This window comes from Bubalus bubalis, chromosome 15 (genome assembly GCF_019923935.1).
Source record: "Bubalus bubalis isolate 160015118507 breed Murrah chromosome 15, NDDB_SH_1, whole genome shotgun sequence".
Classification (NCBI taxonomy): domain Eukaryota; kingdom Metazoa; phylum Chordata; class Mammalia; order Artiodactyla; family Bovidae; genus Bubalus; species Bubalus bubalis.
In genome coordinates this window covers 67,827,600-67,846,812 of record NC_059171.1, presented here as the reverse complement: position 1 = coordinate 67,846,812, position 19,213 = coordinate 67,827,600, and the positions used below count along the sequence as shown (strand labels likewise).

Sequence of the window (19,213 nt, the reverse complement as noted above, 5' to 3'; positions counted from 1 at the left end):
CCTGGCTATTATAAACAGTGCTGCGATGAACATTGGGGTACACGTGTCTCTTTCCCTTCTGGTTTCCTCAGTGTGTATGCCCAGCAGTGGGATTGCTGGATCATAAGGCAGGTCTATTTCCAGTTTTTTAAGGAATCTCCACACTGTTCTCCATAGTGGCTGTACTAGTTTGCATTCCCACCAACAGTGTAAGAGGGTTCCCTTTTCTCCACACCCTCTCCAGCATTTATTACTTGTAGACTTTTGGATCACAGCCATTCTGACTGGTGTGAAATGGTACCTCATAGTGGTTTTGATTTGCATTTCTCTGATAATGAGTGATGTTGAGCATCTTTTCATGTGTTTGTTAGCCATCTGTATGTCTTCTTTGGAGAAATGTCTATTTAGTTCTTTGGCCCATTTTTTGATTGGGTCATTTATTTTTCTGGAGTTGAGCTGTAGGAGTTGCTTGTATATTTTTGAGATTAGTTGTTTGTCAGTTGCTTCATTTGCTATTAAAAGGTTTGTTTGTAGGGTTTGAATGAGACAAAGCATGTAAGGCAAAAAGCCTAGCACCTTGACAATAACAAGAGAGTAAGAAATATTAGCTAGTGATACTCTTTCTAGGTAGGCATACTTAGTACACAAAAAGAATTCAGTCCATGTTCCATTCCTGAAATCAACAAAATGCATTTAATATTCACTCAACAAACATTTATTGCAAATCTACTCTGTAGAAGGCATTGTCTTCTGCACTGCAGATTCAGACATAAATAAAACACTGCTCTCAACTGAAGTAATAGTATAGACAATGTCTTTGGGTATAGACAATGGACACATTGGGTATAGACACAGCTATGTGTGGACTAGGAGACTCAGGTCAAGTCGAATGAATGAACAAAGTACATTGCAATTCTTAAAAGTTCAAGGAAAATACATTTCATCCAATTCCTACTCAATGTAAGAGTTCATTTAAATTAAATTCTTATGTCATATTAGGGCTTCCCTGATAGCCTGCAATGCAGGAGACCCCAGTTCAACTCCTAGATCAGGAAGATCCCCTGGAGAAGGGATAGGCTATCCACTTCAGTATTCTTGGGCTTCCCTTGTGGCTCAGTCCACAGCAACTTCTGAGTCTCTGCTTCCTAAAGTGAAACTTGCAGATGTACTGTGATGAAATGCCAAGAGATATAAGCATCTCAGTCGGGGGAGGGCCTCCCAGATGGCCAGGAGCCATGACCAGGACTGTGTCCTGGTACTCAGCACCCCACAGCTTAGTGTTAGCATCTCTTCTCCCTGAATGCCCATGTCAGTCCTGCCTGCACTAGTGAACTGGGGCAACTCTACCAGAGTCTCCACGCCTTAGTCCTTACTGGTAGACTACCTTGTGTTCACGTATTCATTAAACAGTGACTCATTGAGTTTCCTCTACACCTGGAAGTGTGGGTAATGGCTTACCTGTCCAGTTCACATGCATGACTAAGTTCAATGATGTAGATAATATGATAAGCATAATTAGAGACAGAAGGATTCAGGTGGATTTTCAGAACTGTTAATATTCCCAGGAAAGTTCATTAAAACCAACTTCTTACCCAATTGAGAAATCCCTAAGTCCATATTCCTGACACAATATTCTTGAACATCTCTGAAAAAAGGGGGTTTATGAAGCAACTGTTTCTACTGCTTAAAAATTTTAGTGTTCTTCCATATCGGGGTAATTTGAAATTTGCCCCTTTGTCACTTCTACCCCTGGCAATTGTCTTTCTCTCTCAAGCTAGAGAGACTGAGCACAATCCCACTTCCACAAAAAGATTCTGCATACTTGAAGATTTCTCATGCTTCCATTCCATTTGCATTTCTGGTTCTTTGTTTCTTCAGCCTAAAACTTTACAGTTCATCAGCTGTTCTTCTCTAAAAAAAAAAAAAATTCAGATTCTTGATCACATGAATGTCTTCTCCTGAATATTCTCCACAGTTTTTTAGTGTTTCTCTTAGGCTATGGCATCTAAATCTGGACAAACCTAAGAGTGCGTGTGTGCATGCTAAGTCACTTCAGTCGTGTACAACCCTTTGGATCCCATGGACCCACCAGGTTCCTCTGTCCATGGGATTCTCCAGGCAAGAATACTGGAGTGGGTTGCCATGACCTCCTCCAGGGGGTCTTCCTGACCCAGAGATCGAACCTGCATCTCTTATGTCTCTGCATTGGCAGGTGGATTCTTTACCACTAGCGCCACCTGGGAAGCCCCAATCCTACCAGTGCTAAGCTTTTAAAGAAAGAGTAGATAACTCCACAGTCTTGCAGTGGAAGTTTCAGTACAAAGTCTTCTGTGCCGTGGGTCCTCTGGGAATCCACTTAGTGGATTCTTTGCTATTATGGAAAAATTAAACAATGGCCCTGTGAATATGTTGCTGTTTATTGATGCTAAAGGATGCTAGTATCATTTTGATTCTGCACATGAAAAGGATATTCACCCACAGCTCATTCCCTGAAGAGTCAACTCCCCAAATCTGCCATCAGGTTAATTCCTGAAACATATTCTTCATCAACTACCTCATGTGTGCCAGTCCCAATCCAGATGGCATTTGGCTTAATACTTTATTAGCTGACAGGATGGAGATCCCTGAAAATGAGACTTGTCTGGTTTCTCTTTTATATACATTTGACTAATTTTCAGTAGCCTAATTAAGCGCTTCTGTGATTGACAGAAGCTGGTGACAAGCAGATCTGCTACTGGAACTAAATATTTTCAGTTTTCTCTTCAAGATATTAGATATCCAGAACCATTTTAGAGATCAGAAATTTGGTGAAAGTAGGACATCATTTATAAAAAGGATATGAATGTGAAGACAGCATCAGAAGGGGCCCCTGACTGGGTAGAGGGAGAAGCCCAGAAAAAAAAAAGGACAGAAATGGTCCTCTATTTACTCTGCAGGAAATAAAATTCCCCCAAACAAATGCACAAATACATGCTTGAGTAAATACCTTTACTCCTGCAGTCAGTCAAACTCAACACTCTTTTCAGAGCGCTACAACACAGCATGGAATGATGCAGTGAGCCCTGACCCCAGAATCCATAGATGTGGGTGTCTGGTCTTATTCTACCTCTTATTGGCAAAGCATGTCAGCCTCCTCTTTGAACTTCAGATAATGTCAGCTAGCTGCTTACCAGTCTCAAGATTTATTGAATGAGCTCCAAGTTTTATGGGTGGGTGAAGAGGCTGTGAAATGTTGTAGAAAGGTGAGACATTAACAACACTAAATTCTGCCTCATACAATTATTTGTACACACTACCCACTTGAAGGTAAATGCTAAACAGCAGGAATTGCTGTCACTTCAGCCTCCTCCGTATCCAGCATAGTATCTGACATGTAGTAGGAACTTGATAAATGTTTGCTGAATTGAATTCCATGGAATTGAATTACTAAGTTGCATCGTCTTTGAGGGCAATTGTAGAATCTCACTTTACATCATCACCATCGCCTTGCTGAAAGCTGACATGAAAAAGTATGCAATAAATGGTGAGTGAATCAATGAATAAATTGAGAGGACCTGGAAAGATGGTTCTCAAATCTGAGTGCACTTTAGAATTACCTGGGGTGCTTTTAAAAATCAATCTCTGGGACTCTGCCCCCCAAATTGATTTAAAAGTTCCCCAGGATATTCTAATGTACAGTCAAGGTTGAGAAATAATGACTTTAAACAATAAGAAAATATAAGGAAGACATCGCCTTCCCTTTTATAACCACTGTAGGATTTAGATTCTTAAGTAGAATAAAGCATTGTGAAAGCCTATGGCACTCTAAAATGGAAACACGGTGTTGTTACTGCTTTTTAGAAAATACTGTCAAGAAGCAGTTTTCTCGACTATTGGCTGGTGGACCTCTTGGCAGCTATCGCCTTGGCAGATGTTGACTATAGCAGAGCTATGAATGCAAGATCAGCCATCAAGGCAGTTGCTTGGGACTTCTGCTTGGCCCCAATGTCCTAGGAGGCTGTCACCTTATGGTCACTTCCGCAGTGACCATTACAGCAGCTTCCAGAAAGCAGACTCATCTCAGACATCCATAGGTGTTTATCTCCTGCTCAAATTACATGCAAAATCCTAGTGGTATATATTCTGATATTTCTAGAAAATTAAGGAGGAGAGGATTATGGATGCTCCTTAGTGAAAAGAATGCTGTAGATATAATATTAACACCAGGCATGATATAGAGGTTATATAAGCAAGTAATTTATCTATCACTGTTGAATAGCAAGCCACAGACATCAAGAGAGGACAATGTACTAGATAAGAAACCAAGATTCATATCAAGGGGGGAACTATTGGCTCTGTCAAACCCATTATAAACCTTATTTCCATGAAGGAAAAAAGTAAATCAGTAACATGACCATAATTCCCATTTCACAGGTAAAAAGACCAAGGCTTTAGGAGCTAACTGTCTTTGTCAAGGTTGCATGGCCAACAACTAGATGAGTAAACCGGGAACTAACTTTATAAGCCAATATCTCTTGATAATGAGATTTCTTTTTATTCTAAAAGGAAAAATTCAAGGAAAAAGTCAAATTTCAAGATTGGACTAAAGAGTGTGTTTGTGGGAAACAAAACACACACATACACCCACATTTTCTAAAGCCTCATAAAAAGGACTAGTTGGATGATAGAAAGTTTTACTTCATGAAAAATTGTACTTTGTAATATTATTAAAGAAATGCATTTTCTTCAAAGATGCAAACTAATTCAGATAAACAGTCAGACCTGCTAAATGAATAGACAAGACTCCCTGGTAAAGGCATTCGTAATCTAAATATGAAGTATGAGTTATATACTGCACACTAGCCTGATGTTCCAAGCAGATTAAATGTATGAGAAGTGAAAAAGCTGTCCCTGGGAACATACAGACCTGAGTTTGTGTGTCAGCTCTTCCACTGTGAATTGTGAACTCTTGCAGAATTTTAACACTCTAAGTTTCAGTTTCCTCATCTGCAAGTAAGAATGAGAATGACAACTTACTAGTAATTCTTATTGCTGTTAAATGAAAGAATGTGTACAGACTGAGGTCCTAAAATAGGAAGCACCAAAATATTAAATGAATGAATAAAGAGGAGTTTCCCTTATTCTGTGATTTTCTTGGACTGTTTGGCTAATTGATCACTTTGCTAATGAGTGGGGGTACAAATTGCTTTGATATTGCACCACTCTAGTTGTCCATGATTTTACAAGGATTCAAAACACAAACCATTTGCATCATCAGGAAAAAAATATAAAGGGATATTTTGCAACTAAGGAAGTTGGAAAGTTTGCTAAATGGATCAGTGTAGTCATCATGGTGGATTAAATTTCACATTTGGACTCAGTTTTAGGAAGTAATTTATTCAAACAACAGCTTTAGAGAGCAGGCTGATTCTCAGCTCTGTTTTTTGATTTCCACCTGACTGGGCCACGAGTCAGCTTGTACCTACAAAGGAGAAACTGGGCTTCAGTAACCACAGGTCATGCACTCAGAAATCACTGTTGATTTCAAAAGCTGAGAGACAAAGACTTCCCAAAACATCTCCACTCCAAACACTAGACATGAGATACTGAAGAGGAAAATTTCTATTGAAACTACCTATGAAATATTTTGTCTATCTTCCATCTTTGAACATAAATGCTTGGTTCATCATTTTGGTCCATTTTTTTTTTCCCTCCAGCACCTAGTAGAATGAAGGAAGCATTGTGTTCATGCAATGAATAAGATTTAAAGAAACTATTGTAACCTGAGTAGTATCTCTATTTACACAACACATGGGAATGGGAGGACTAGAGATAGATGAGCAAAGTCTTTAAAAATGAAATCATTATTTGTTTTAAGAATGGAATCTAGACTCAATGACTTAGAGTAGTAAAAACTATTAGTAATCAATTCTAATGTGTAAAATAGAACACAGTGCAAGTTTGATGCATGAAGCAGGGCACTCAACGCTGGTGCTGTGGGACAACCTAGAGGGATGCAATGGAGAGGGAGATGGGAAGGAGGACCCAGGATGGAGAGACATATGGGCACCTGTGGGTGATTCATGTTGATGTATGGCAAAAACCACCACAATATTGTAAAGAAATTATCCTCCAATTAAGAAAAACTAATTAATAAAAAAAACTATTGGTAATCAATTCTGCATCAGGTTATTTTAAAGGTTATAAGACATTGCTGCAGTATATCAGGGGGATTCCCAGGTGGTGCTAATGGTAAAGAACATGCTTACCAGTGCAGGAGACATAAGAGACATGGGTTCGATCCCTGGGTCAGGAAGATCCCCTGGAGGAAGGCATGGCAACCCACTCCAGTATTCTTGCTTGGAGGATCCCATGGGTAGAGGAGCTTGGCAGGCTGCAGTCCATGGGGTCGCACAGAGTCAGCTATGACCAAAGTGACTTAGCACACATGCAAAACATATCAGAAAACATCAGTGTCATCCATGCAAAAGGTGCTCAGCTATGCCTTCTGCTCTAAACTGGCAGAGTGGATATTACCTGTAAGAGGCAGTTTGAGTAGCACAGAATAACCCCAAACCTCCTTAACCTCAAAGGATTTCCTACCAGAATTCCACAAAGTCTGACATATTTATTTTTTTTCCAGTTTAAATGTTGTCCCCAAGAGGATTCTATTAAAAGGCAAATACATTTCCTTGAGAGAAGCCCTGTTTGGCTTGGGTTACTTTATCATGTGTGTATATATAATATATTATATTCATATATAATATATATTAATATATTTAATATAAATATATAAATTTATGTAAAATATAAATATATAAACTGGGGAAAAAAGAGTTGAGGAAAGTGGGGAAAAAGGAAGGAAAGAGAAGGAAGGAGAGAAGGAAGCAGAGAAGCAGGCTCCCAATGTCTATTCATCCAGCCTCTAGACCAACCTGTCCAACAGGGTAGCCTCTACTTACATATGGCCATTTCAATTTAAAGTTTGCATTAACTATATTAAGTAAAATAAAATATTCAGCTATCCATCATGTTAGTCTTGTTTCAAGTGCTCAATAGGCCCATGAGGTTAGTGGTTACCACATTGGTAGTGTAGACAGAAAACATTTTCGTCACTGCAGAAATTTCCATAGGTCAGCACTGCCCCTAATGAGTGACTTCCAGAGAGACCTTATCACCTACTTCAAAAGTAATGGGATTTTTTTTTTAAAGCTGAGCACACTGTGCCAGAGAGAGAGCTATAGTGTCTTGCAGTCTTTATTGGCTCTGACATATAAAGAACTAAGAAGCAGATATTTTGTTGCAGACTGACCTATATGGACCAACTCAATGGACATGAGTTTGAGCAAACTCTGGGAAATAGTGAAAGACAGGGGAGCCTGGCATGCTGCAGTTCATGGGATTGCAGAGTTGGATACAACTTAGTGACTGAACAACCGCACCTCATATGGGAAAAGGACAGGGTGTGTGCGCGCATGCTAGGTCACTTCAGTCGTGTCTAACTCTTTGCAACCCTCTGGACCATAGCCTGCCAGGCTTCTCTGTCCATGGGGTTCTCCAGACAAGAATACTGGAGTGGGTTGCATTTTCTTCTCCAGGGGATCTTCCCAACTCAAGGATCAAATCCACATCTCTTAGGTCTTCTGCACTGGGAGTCAGGTTCTTTACCACTAGCACCACCTGGGAAATCCAGCGGACAGGATGGGTCACCGAAAAAAGATTCAGACATGACAAGCCTCTTCCTTAGCAACCCTAAATGAGAATAGTTTACCACTGGACACTAAATGGAAACTGATACTGAAACATGCTTTGTTCTGTAGAGCTAGTTGACTTTGACCATGTGTTATACATATGTGAAGTTCTTATGGCAGAGTGGGATCAGCCTCTCACAATTTCCTTTGTCATCTTCATACTCTCCGAGTTATAGAACCCCTCCATGTACTCTATTGCTGGGGTAACTGCTGCCTAACCATAACAATTATATAAGAATCAAGATTATGGAGGCCAGAGTTGTTTTTAAAAAGGTAAGTAATCTGAATTTGAACCCTGAGCTATATGACTCAGCAGTCCAAACTTTTAAATCATACCATACTATCTCTATGAGATGGAAAGCGGATCATGAAAGGTTGTTTTAGGCAGAAATAAATGCAGAGAAAACCACAGTAACAAGACTCTCTATATTGCTTTGGTGACATTGGGGAACTCATGACCTGATGGTAGTTACAACAGGCTCAGCACGTTTATGGTTTCTGTGAGTTTAAGTATCCTCTTCTGTAAAAGAAAGAGGTTGAGCCAAATGATCTTAGGCCCCAATTCTACATAATTGCTTAATACCCAAGATTTCTAAAAAAGTATTCAGTGTAGATTAAGGATTATCTAGTAAAAATGGCTTTATGGGCATATATTATTTTAGTGCTAAGAAAGGACATCACCACACATTAGCTAGCCAAAAAATTGATAGTTCACAAATTCTTTCGGTAACCAGTTTCTCCAATATCTGTGGAACCTTAAAAGGATTTTTTAATTAAGAAAAAAAAAAGAAATTATTTTGAAAAATAGGACTATTGTCAGTTTCTTCACGATTCATCACTGGAAAAAATTTTGCATAAGGATGTTTTCATGTGCACGTGTGTTGCTTTCTACCCCTCCCTTTCCCCCAAGCTAAACATGTTTATGCTTGAAGCTGCTTTGTGAATCCCAAGAAAGCATTTGAAGAAAATTAAAAATCTCTTCCAGAAACTATAACCATCACTGAGCTTGGTCATAAACTGTAATTGGAAAACTTATATTAAGTATGTATCTTTATTACATTTTGAAAGCATGAATAATATATGTAATCATCCAAAGACTGAGCTATGAACCTTTCTTTAGTATTCAAACATAAATGAAAGTGTACTGTATTATCAATTAGTGTCCAAGTCCTTTGGAAGAGTGAGAGTAATATCTGTTAGACCTCAGCTGGTGATTTACATTCTCAAACATCTTTATTCACAAGCCTAAAAAGCAGGCTGGTAACAGTCGCCAAAGCAGTTGCCAAGACAACTTATCTCTGGATTTAGTATTACTGCATTACGAAAGACGCCTACAGGGAATTTAATTAACTAATGCCTCATCCTCCTTGGCCAAAAAAGGATGGATTTTCCTTTGACTCAATGTCCCTAAAGAATGAGATTCAATAGAATCAGGGTAGACACAGACATACAAGATAGACACGCACATACATTCACAGATCCTAGGATTTAATTATAATACAACAAGGCTGGTTTTCAAGCAGGGTTTAAATAGGATCTGCTGCAATAGTTCATACGTGTTTATTGAATGAACGTGAATAGATATGTTTCTTTATCCATTCGTTCATTTTCCTTCTTTTTCCCTCTTTCCAAAAAGGAGTAGGCATTTTAGAGAAAGTTAATTGAAGCAGAAAACTAGTGCCAGAGGAAAAATAAATCTGATAAAAAATTGATAGGAATCTTAGAATTGCGAGAACTATGTTTCATAATTGGTTCTGAGCTTCTAGGTAACCATGGCAATAATGGAAATGGAACAAAGTGCTTGCCTTGCAATATTCCTCACAGAAAGAAATGCTTTTACTCTCTTAAATTCTTTTTTTTTTTTTTTTTTTGGATAGGGGGTGTTATTTGAAAACCACATATATTTCTGAAATTATATTCCTAAATTAAGTGCCATAGTTTGTACGTCATGCTCTGCATGTGCTTTTGTCTCATTTAATCCTCACCAGTCACCAGTAAAGCCCAATATCTACTGAGCTAGTAGAAAGTACTCAGAGAAGGCAATGGCACCCCACTCCAGTACTCTTGCCTGGAAAATCTTGTGGACGGAGGAGCCTGGTGGGCTGCAATCCACCAATGGGGTCGCTAAGAGTCAGACATGACTTCACTTCCACTTTTCACTTTCATGCATTGGAGAAGGAAATGGCAACCCACTCCAGTGTTCTTGCTTGGAGAATCCCAGGGATGGGGGAGCCTGGTGGGCTGTCGTCTATGGGATCGCACAGAGTCGGACACAACTGAAGCGATTTAGCAGTAGCAGCAGCAGTAGAAAGTACTATAAAAGTCTTGTTTAATTGTATTAATTAGTATGTACCTATATTATGCTTTCATTTTTCCCCCATGCCGCTCCTCTGAATTAATGTTCAACCCAAGGAAATGTGGAGTTGAGCACCAAGCTTTTGCACCCTACTGGTGTTCCAGACTTTGAGCATCTTTTGGGCATTTTGCCCCCAGAATGGACAATAATTTGAGTATTTTCTCCTTCCCAAATACCCATTATGAAAGATCTGCATGGGCATGCTAACAATTCTAGAGCGGCTTGGTATTTTGTGCTTTTTAAACATATTTAGGGGCTTTACTCCTTACAATGAATAAGGGAAAGCAGGTAAATATGGTTTCTCCATATATGTACTTTTATATGGGCTCTGCGAGAACAAGAGTTCCCTACTCTCATGCCTCATACTTCACATGATCTGGCAACTAAGCCATAACTCATACACTTCCAGCACATTGTTTAGTTCATTGAACTAGTCACTTGCTAAATAAGAAAATAATGATTTAATACAGTTTCAGAATATTCCTAGTTGTCTGCCTCAGAATATAATTTCGAGCTAGCCAAGTTTTCATCTACCCATCAGGTAGAGTTAGCCCTCTGACTTTGTTCTTCATTTCTGAAGTCTGTTGCTATTGTTCGCTAGAATTAGATCATTTTGCATTTCCATAAGAACTTTAAAATCAGCTTGTTAGAAATTTAATGCATGAAGCAGGGCACCCAATGCCAGTGCTCTGGGACAACCCAGAAGGATAGGCTGGGGAAGGAGGTGGGAGGGCCGTTCTGGATGGGAGGACATATGTACACCCATGGGTGATTAATGTTGATTTTTGGCAAAACAAAACATATATTGTAAAGTAATTATCCTCAAGTTAAATAAATAAAATATTTAAAAAAGCAAAACAACAGAAATCTGAAAACTGTAGGATTTAATCAGTATTCTGTACTGAATAAAAATTCTCATTGCACAAACAAAAAAAAAAATCAGCTTGCTAGTTTCAATCAAAAAGCCTGCTGGAATTTTGATTGGAGTTCTGTTAAATCTTTAGATCAAGTTGGGAATGATTGACATCTAATAGTATTGAATCTCCCAACCCATATAGGTATAGGCAGTATGTCTCTCCATTTACTTAGGTCTTTTTAAAAATTATCTCAGAAATATTTCATAGTTCAATGTACAAATTTTATCCACCTTTTGCTAAATCTATCCCTAAGTACTTTCTATTTTTATGCTCCGGTAAATGACATTTATTGCAGCTTCCAAATATTCAGTGCTAATATATCTAAATCAATTTAGTTTTATATGTTAATCTTATATCCCATAACTTTTCTAAACTCATCTATTGGTTCTTATTTTTGTGTGTGTGTAAATTCCATCAAGTTTTCTACATAGACAATAAGACCACCTACAAATAAAGACAAGTTTATTTCACTCTTTCCAATCTGGATGTAATTATTTTTATTTTTCTAGACTAATTGCATCAGCTAGAACCACTAATACCATGCTGAATAGAAATAGGAGCAAATATCCCTGTCTTGGCTCTGATCTTAAGGGGAAATAATTCTTTCACCATTAATTATAATGTTAAGTGCAAGATTTTTTTTTCACACATGTTCTTTATCAGGTTAAGTTCCCCTTTCCCATAGTTTGCCAAGGGATTTTTTTTATCAGGATTTAATGTTGCCTTATTGCCAAATTCAGACTGAAATTGAAGAAAGTAGGGAAGACCCTAGACCATTCAGGTATGACCTAAATCAAATCCCTTATAATTATACAGTGGAAGTGAGAAATAGATTTAAGGGACTAGATCTGATAGATAGAGTACCTGATGAACTATGGACTGAGGTTCATGACATTGTACAGGAGACAGGGATCAAGACCATCCCCATGGAAAAGAAATGCAAAAAAGCAAAATGACTGTCTGGGGAGGCCTTACAAATAGCTGTGAAAAGAAGAGAAGTGAAAAGCAAAGGAGAAAAGGAAAGATATAAGCATCTGAATGCAGAGTTCCAAAGAATAGCAAGAAGAGATAAGAAAGCCTTCCTCAGAGATCACTGCAAAGAAATAGAGGAAAACAACAGAATTAGAGATATCACAGGAACATTTCATGCAAAGATGGGCTCGATAAAGGACAGAAATGGTATGGACCTAACAGAAGCAGAAGATATTAAGAAGAGGTGGCAAGAATACACATAAGAACTATACAAAAAAGATCTTCACGACCCAGATAATCACGATGGTGTGATCACTGACCTAGAGCCAGACATCCTGGAATGTCAAGTCCAGTGGGCCTTAGAAAGCATTACTATGAACAAAGCTAGTGGAGGTGACGGAATTCCAGTTGAGCTATTTCAAATCCTAAAAGATGATGCTGTGAAAGTGCTGCACTCAATATGCCAGCAAATTTGGAAAACTCAGCAGTGGCCACAGGACTGGAAAAGGTCAGTTTTCAATCCAATTCCAAAGAAAGGCAATGCCAAAGAATGCTCAAACTACCGTGCAATTGCACTCATCTCACACGCTAGTAAAGTAATGCTTAAAATTCTCCAAGCCAGGCTTCAGCAATACGTGAACCATGAACTCCCAGTTGTTCAAGCTGGTTTTAGAAAAGGCAAAGGAACCAGAGACCAAATTGCCAACATCCGCTGGATCATGGAAAAAGCAAGAGAGTTCCAGAAAAACATCTATTTCTGCTTTATTGACTATGCCAAAGCCTTTGACTGTGTGGATCACAATAAACTGTGGAAAATTCTGAAAGAGATGAGAATACCAGATCACTTGACCTGCCTCTTGAGAAATTTGTATGCAGGTCAGGAAGCAACAGTGAGAACTGGACATGGAACAACAGACTGGTTCCAAATAGGAAAAGGAGTACATCAAGGCTGCATATTGTCACCCTGCTTATTTAACTTCTATGCAGAGTACATCATGAGAAATGCTGGGCTGGAAGAAGCACAAGCTGGAATCAAGATTGCCGGGAGAAATATCAATAACCTCAGATATGCAGATGATACCACCCTTATGGCAAAAAGTGAAGAGGAACTAAAAAGCCTCTTGATGAAGATAAAAGAAGAGAGTGAAAAAGTTGGCTTAAAACTCAACATTCAGAAAACGAAGATCATGGCATCTGGTCCCATCACTTCATGGGAAATAGATGGGGAAACAGTGGAAACAGTGTCAGACTTTATTTTGGGGGGCTCCAAAATCACTGCAGATGGTGACTGCAGCCATGAAATTAAAAGACGCTTACTCCTTGGAAGAAAAGTTATGACCAACCTAGATAGCATATTGCAAAGCAGAGACATTACTTTGCCAACAAAGGTCCATCTAGTCAAGGCTATGGTTTTTCCAGTGGTCACGTATGGATGTGAGAGTTGGACTGTGAAGAAAGCTGAGCGCTGAAGAATTGATGCTTTTGAACTGTGGTGTTGGAGAAGACTCTTGAGAGTCCCTTGGACTGCAAGGAGATCCAACCAGTCCATTCTAAAGGAGATCAGCCCTGGGATTTCTGTGGAAGGAATGATGCTAAAGCTGAAGCTCCAGTACTTTGGCCACCTCATGTGAAGAGCTGACTCATTGGAAAAGACTCTGATGCTGGGAGGGATTGGGGGCAGGAGGAGAAGGGGACAACAGAGGATGAGATGGCTGGATGGCATCACTGACTCGATGGACATGAGTCTGAGTGAACTCTGGGAATTGGTGATGGACAGGGAGGCCTGGCGTGCTGGGATTCATGGGGTCGCAAAGAGTCGGACACGACTGAGTGACTGAACTGAACTGAACTGAATGTTGCCCATTCTCCCTGCCCTTGTATGGTCTTTTCACATGCATGCACTGGTCAGAACTCAGCTGAAGACTAACGGGCATCCCCTCTGCAGTTTTTCAGAGATCTTTCTGTATGTTTTTTCTCTGTAGCACTTTACTCTGCAAACTCTAGCCACTTTGGCTTTATTGGATTTCCAAGTTCATTTCTCCAACACAGGGAGACCAACACTGGGCCCCTCCTGCCAGAAACATAACCTGAAAAACTCTTTCAATGCAATAGTCTGGGGTAATATCAAGACTCACCTCATTTGTCTCCTATCTCATAGGGATTATTAAACTTTGTTGTCTGATGTCCAGTGTCTTAAAAATCATTTTTCATATGTTGTATCCAGTTTTTTAGGTAATGGCAACCCACTCCAGTATTCTTGCCTGGAGAATCCCGTGGACAGAGGAGCTTGGTGGGCTACAGTCCATAGCATCGCAAATAGCTGGACACAACTGAAGCAACTTAGCAAACACGTACAGTTTTTTAGAGTTCCTTCAGGAGAGTTAACACAGTCCCTCGGTCCCTGTTATTCCATCTTGGTCGAAAGCAGTGATATTTCTGGTGAGTTTTCCTTCACACTTGCACTTTCTTAGACCTCACTCTATACATAAATTACAGGCTAGGTGTTCAGAATCTGTATATTTCCAAAACCCCTCACTAAATTTATAGACATTCCTGGCTTATAATATACAAATTTATCCTTATTTTATATCTAATGAAACCTGAGGTAAGCTTCACAGCATGACTAGGACCTTGAGCCCAGGTTCTCTGCCCCTTTGGCCTCGACTTCTTCTAACTTTTCCTTGTATGTACAACCAGTGTCCGTGTCTCCTGTATTAGCGCTAATGCTGGGAATGCTGATTTAATTTTATGTATTTCAGTAATGCCTAAACATTAACATCTAAATATCCCTCAGGACTAACTGTAATATAAATTGGGTTGCTCAGTAGAAATTGGATGTTTCTTGCACTGTGTTAAATATTACATGCTTATACCAGTTGAGGAAGATACAATGATAGTTCCATTATATACATAATCATCTTCACAAAGAGGAATCCATCAGAATTTGGATGCAGTGAATAGTCACCAAGATAGCTATCATCTTTTGTCCTTCATGTGTTACTGGACACATTACCAAGGTAATACCTCCACAGTAATGGCATTGGTCACTCTTAGGCACATTTTAGAACACAGCTGGGCAGTCATTTCCTCGTGATGTCGTCTCATAAAATTCCAGGCAGCTTTAATTGCTCCCACTCCTGAATTCTTATCCGGCAGGGTACATAGCAATATTCTTGCCTTCTTCACAGCATAGAAAAATGTGTATTTATATGAATAACACTTGTATCAGTATATTCGCATGTTAACTTTCCTAGGTAACCAATTTCATGGAAATTATTAATTCGGCATATCCAGCCCTCCTACTCAGTTATTCTAGAAATATTCAGAAATCTAGACTATATGACAATTTACATTACATAATAGGAATACATAATTATAAATACATGCATGATTATATAATTAAAATTATACATATACTACAAATTCAGTGTTATTTCTTTTTCTCTGGTATTCTGCTTGGGAATACCTAAAAAGCAGACAACTGAGTTATATTCAATTTAATTAATATTAGACAGCATTAGGTTGGCAAACCTCATTTCCTGTGCTGCCAAACTTCTGATTTCATGGGTATCTAAACTAGCTTCCAAATGGCTGAATATGTGAAGAGTTGTTTCCTTTTGGGATTCTTTGGTAATGAGCACACCCTAATAACACAGTTACAACTCCTTAGGATTGTCTGCATACCCTCTGATTTTATACCACTGATGTTTCGGGAGACAAAGAAGATCACCCTTGGCAGGACCTAATCCCTCTGCAGAAATGTTAACTCAATGAAATTTCATCCCTTTGTTCTTCAGATCATCTCCGAAATCATTCATAGCCTGTCAAACAATGCAAAAGCAAAAAAAAAAAAAAATGGAATTTTGTTATAGTTTAAAGGTTTATTTTTAAACCTAAATGCTATATTTCAACTGTGAGGCTTGACTGAGGAGCATTTAAAAGGATGGATGGGCTTTGTGTGCATACACAGCGAAGACAAAAACTTTTCTACCAATATCAATAGAAACCAGTTGATGATGAATTCAACTCCCTATAACTGAGGTTTAAAATAACAAAAAACTGGGTGGGGAGTGTGAGGAATGTCTTCATATAAAATTCAGCCCAATCCACTGATCAGAAGAATTCTACCATAGCAAAGGGTAATCATGGGTATATTTTACCTGAAAGAGGCATTAGAAATTGTCCAGTTGGTAGGGGAGGGGTATGATAGTCAGGATTGCCTGGGGCTGAGGCTGTGAGGAAAAGAATAGCGGAGCACTGAGCATATAGAGTTTGCATGCTCAGTTGCTCAGTCATGTCCAACTCTTTGCAGCCACATGTACTATAACCCACCAGGCTCCTCTGTCTTTGAAATTTTCCAGGCAAGAATACTGGAGTGGGTTGCGATTTCCTCTTCCAGGGGAAATGGAAATCCCGACCCAGGGATGGAAGCTGCATCTCTTGTGTCTCCTGCATTGGCAGTTGAATTCTTTACCACTAGCGCCACCTGGTAGGCCCATATTATAGTTTGACAAACCTCCAAAGAGAATCTTTTTAACCTTTCATAATTTAACAATCACTGATCCAAACGATGCTTTATAGATCTGGCTATAATTCAAACCATCTGGGGATCTTTTAGAAATCCTACTGTCCAGGTCACTTACAGACCAAATTAGAATCTCTGGATTGGACCCCAGCGTGAATGCTTTTAAGAATTATATAGGAGAGGTTAGGAATCCATAGGCCCACGAGTAGGGGGAAGCTTGCTAACACTGGAACAAGGTAAGTCCCCAGCTTACATTTGAGTAGCTACAAAGAGCTACTTCATTTCTCTCCAGACTCCTCCCCAACTAAGGATTACAGTGCCCTCCAGGGAAAATGTTATCTTTAAATCAGCAATTTTTCTTTAATCATAGTGCAAAACATATATAAAATTTACAGTCTTCACTATTTTAAAGGTACAGTTCAGTAGTGTTAGGTACATTCACAGTGCTCTAAAACTTTTTCATTTTGCAAAACTGAAGCTCTCTACCCAATTCCCTATTCCCTGCGGTTTCCAGACCCTGACAACCACCATTTTACTTTCTGCTTTTGTGAGTTGAACTACTTTAGATTCCTTGTATAAGTAGAATCATATAGCATTTATCTTTGGGAAACTGGTTTATTTCACTTAGCATAATGACCTCAAGTTTCATCCATGTTGTAGCATGTAACAGGATTTCTATTTTTTTCCAAGCTGAATAATATTTAATTGCATGATTATACCATGTTTTCTTTATCAATTCATCTGTCCATGGATATTGGGTTGCATCTACCTGTTATATATTGTGAATAATGCTGTAATGAACTTGAGTATGCAAATAACTATTTGAGACCCTGTGTTGAATTCTCTTGGCTATACACCCAGAAATGGGGTCACTGGATCACATGGTATTTTAATTTTTGAAGAATCTCCATTCTGTTTTCCATAGTGGCTGTATCACTTTTCATTCCTACCAACAGCACACAAGAGATTTCAAGAATATGGAAAACATCATGAATTTGCATGTCATACTTATGCAGGGAGCATGCTAGTCTCTGTATTGTTTCAATTTTAGCATACTGGCTGCTGAAGCAAACACCAAATAAAAAAAATTTTTTTGAGATAATATTCAGAGCTTATTAACAAACCCCAAAGAGATGGCAGGCTGAGTCTCCCAGATTTATTTTTAAAAATGCATGGTTGAATAATTAATTTTATTTTAAGAGGAATCAGATCTATGTCAAAGAGAAGTTACTAACAGGGGCCCTCGAAGCATAGCCAAGAACTTGCTAGAAATGCAGATTCTCAGCCCCAACCCCCAGAAACTTCCTGAATCAAAAAATTCTGCAAATTGGGTCCAGCAATCTGTATTTTAGAAATTTTGTACAGGCTATTAATGCATACTAAACTTGGAAACACTCTCTAAATTTTGATTTTATGGATCTTAGAACATTCTAAGCACTAATACTTTTCCTATTAATGCTTGAAATGCCAATACATTTATTCCCTTTTGTTTTGCTTTGCCTTCTGTTAGTTGTTTGGTTGCCTGGTTGGTGAAACAGCCTTGCTCTAAGGATTGGTGACTTCAGGATAAAAGCAGGCTTAGGCAGCGTTTCACGCTATAATCCATAACCACGGCAACTTCTCAGTCATGATGTAAAATGGCTAAGTCTGTAAAATGAGAAGACTAGGTCAAGGTTGGCAGATCTCTGCCTTACATGCCACTTTTCCAAAACCCAAGGTAAACGTTGCTAATTGATCAAGACACTCTATACCTCCCATTCAGATAGAGTCTCAGAATCCTTCTTGACATAGCCCTATCAAAAATTAGTTATATCCTGAAATGAAATCCATTTGCTACCAGATAATCTTAATGAGATTATCTTGATGAACCCCTTAATGAGGGTGAAAGAGGAAAGTGAAAAAGCTGGCTTGAAACTCAGCATTAAAAAAAAAAAAAACTAAGATCATGTCATCTTCTGGTCTCATCACTTCATGGCAAACAGAAGAGGAAAAAGTGGAAGCAGTGACAGATTTTATTTCCTTGGACTCCAGAATCACTGCAGACAGTGACTGCAGCCATGAAATTAAAAGATGCTTGCTCATTGGAAGATGTCAGAGTTAGACGACTAACAAGGCTGAGAGCTGAAGAATTGATGCTTTCGAACTATGGTGCTGGAACAGACTCTTGAGAGTCCCTTGGACTGCAAGGAGATCAAACCAGTCAATCCTGAAAGAAATTAACCCTGAATATTCACTGGAAGGACTGTTGGTGAAGCTTAAGCTCCAATTCTTTGGCCACCTGATGTGAAGAGCCAGCTCATTGGAAAAGACCCTGATGCTGGGGAAGATTGAAGGCAGGAGGAGAAGGGGATGACAGAAGATGAGTTCGTTAGATGGCATCACCGACTTGAAGGACATGAATTTGAGAAAACTCCCGGAGATAGTGGATAGTAGAGGAGCCTGGTGTGCTGCAGTCCGTGACTTAGTGACTGAACAACAACAAATCAGCATTGCCCTGTTTATCTCTGTCCTTAAATAGTATGGGCTCCAAATACTATCAATTCTAGGCTGTCCTCCAGAATTGTTAATATTCTGTGAGCTTAGTTTTCTCATCTATAAGATGCCACTGGTGTCATCTACCCCATGGGGTTCTTAGGAAGATAAATGAAATAATGCATTTGAACCAGCTGGATCAGCACTGGACACAAAGTTATTAAAAGCTCATTAAATCTTAGTTCTTTTTTTTCCTTAGTTG

General features: G+C 39.0%; 1 pseudogene; it reads right to left on the bottom strand.

The window, feature by feature from the left end:
* Window positions 1–17,450: 17,450 nt before the first annotated feature.
* Window positions 17,451–17,550, bottom strand: LOC112579266 (annotated as a pseudogene).
* Window positions 17,551–19,213: the final 1,663 nt, after the last annotated feature.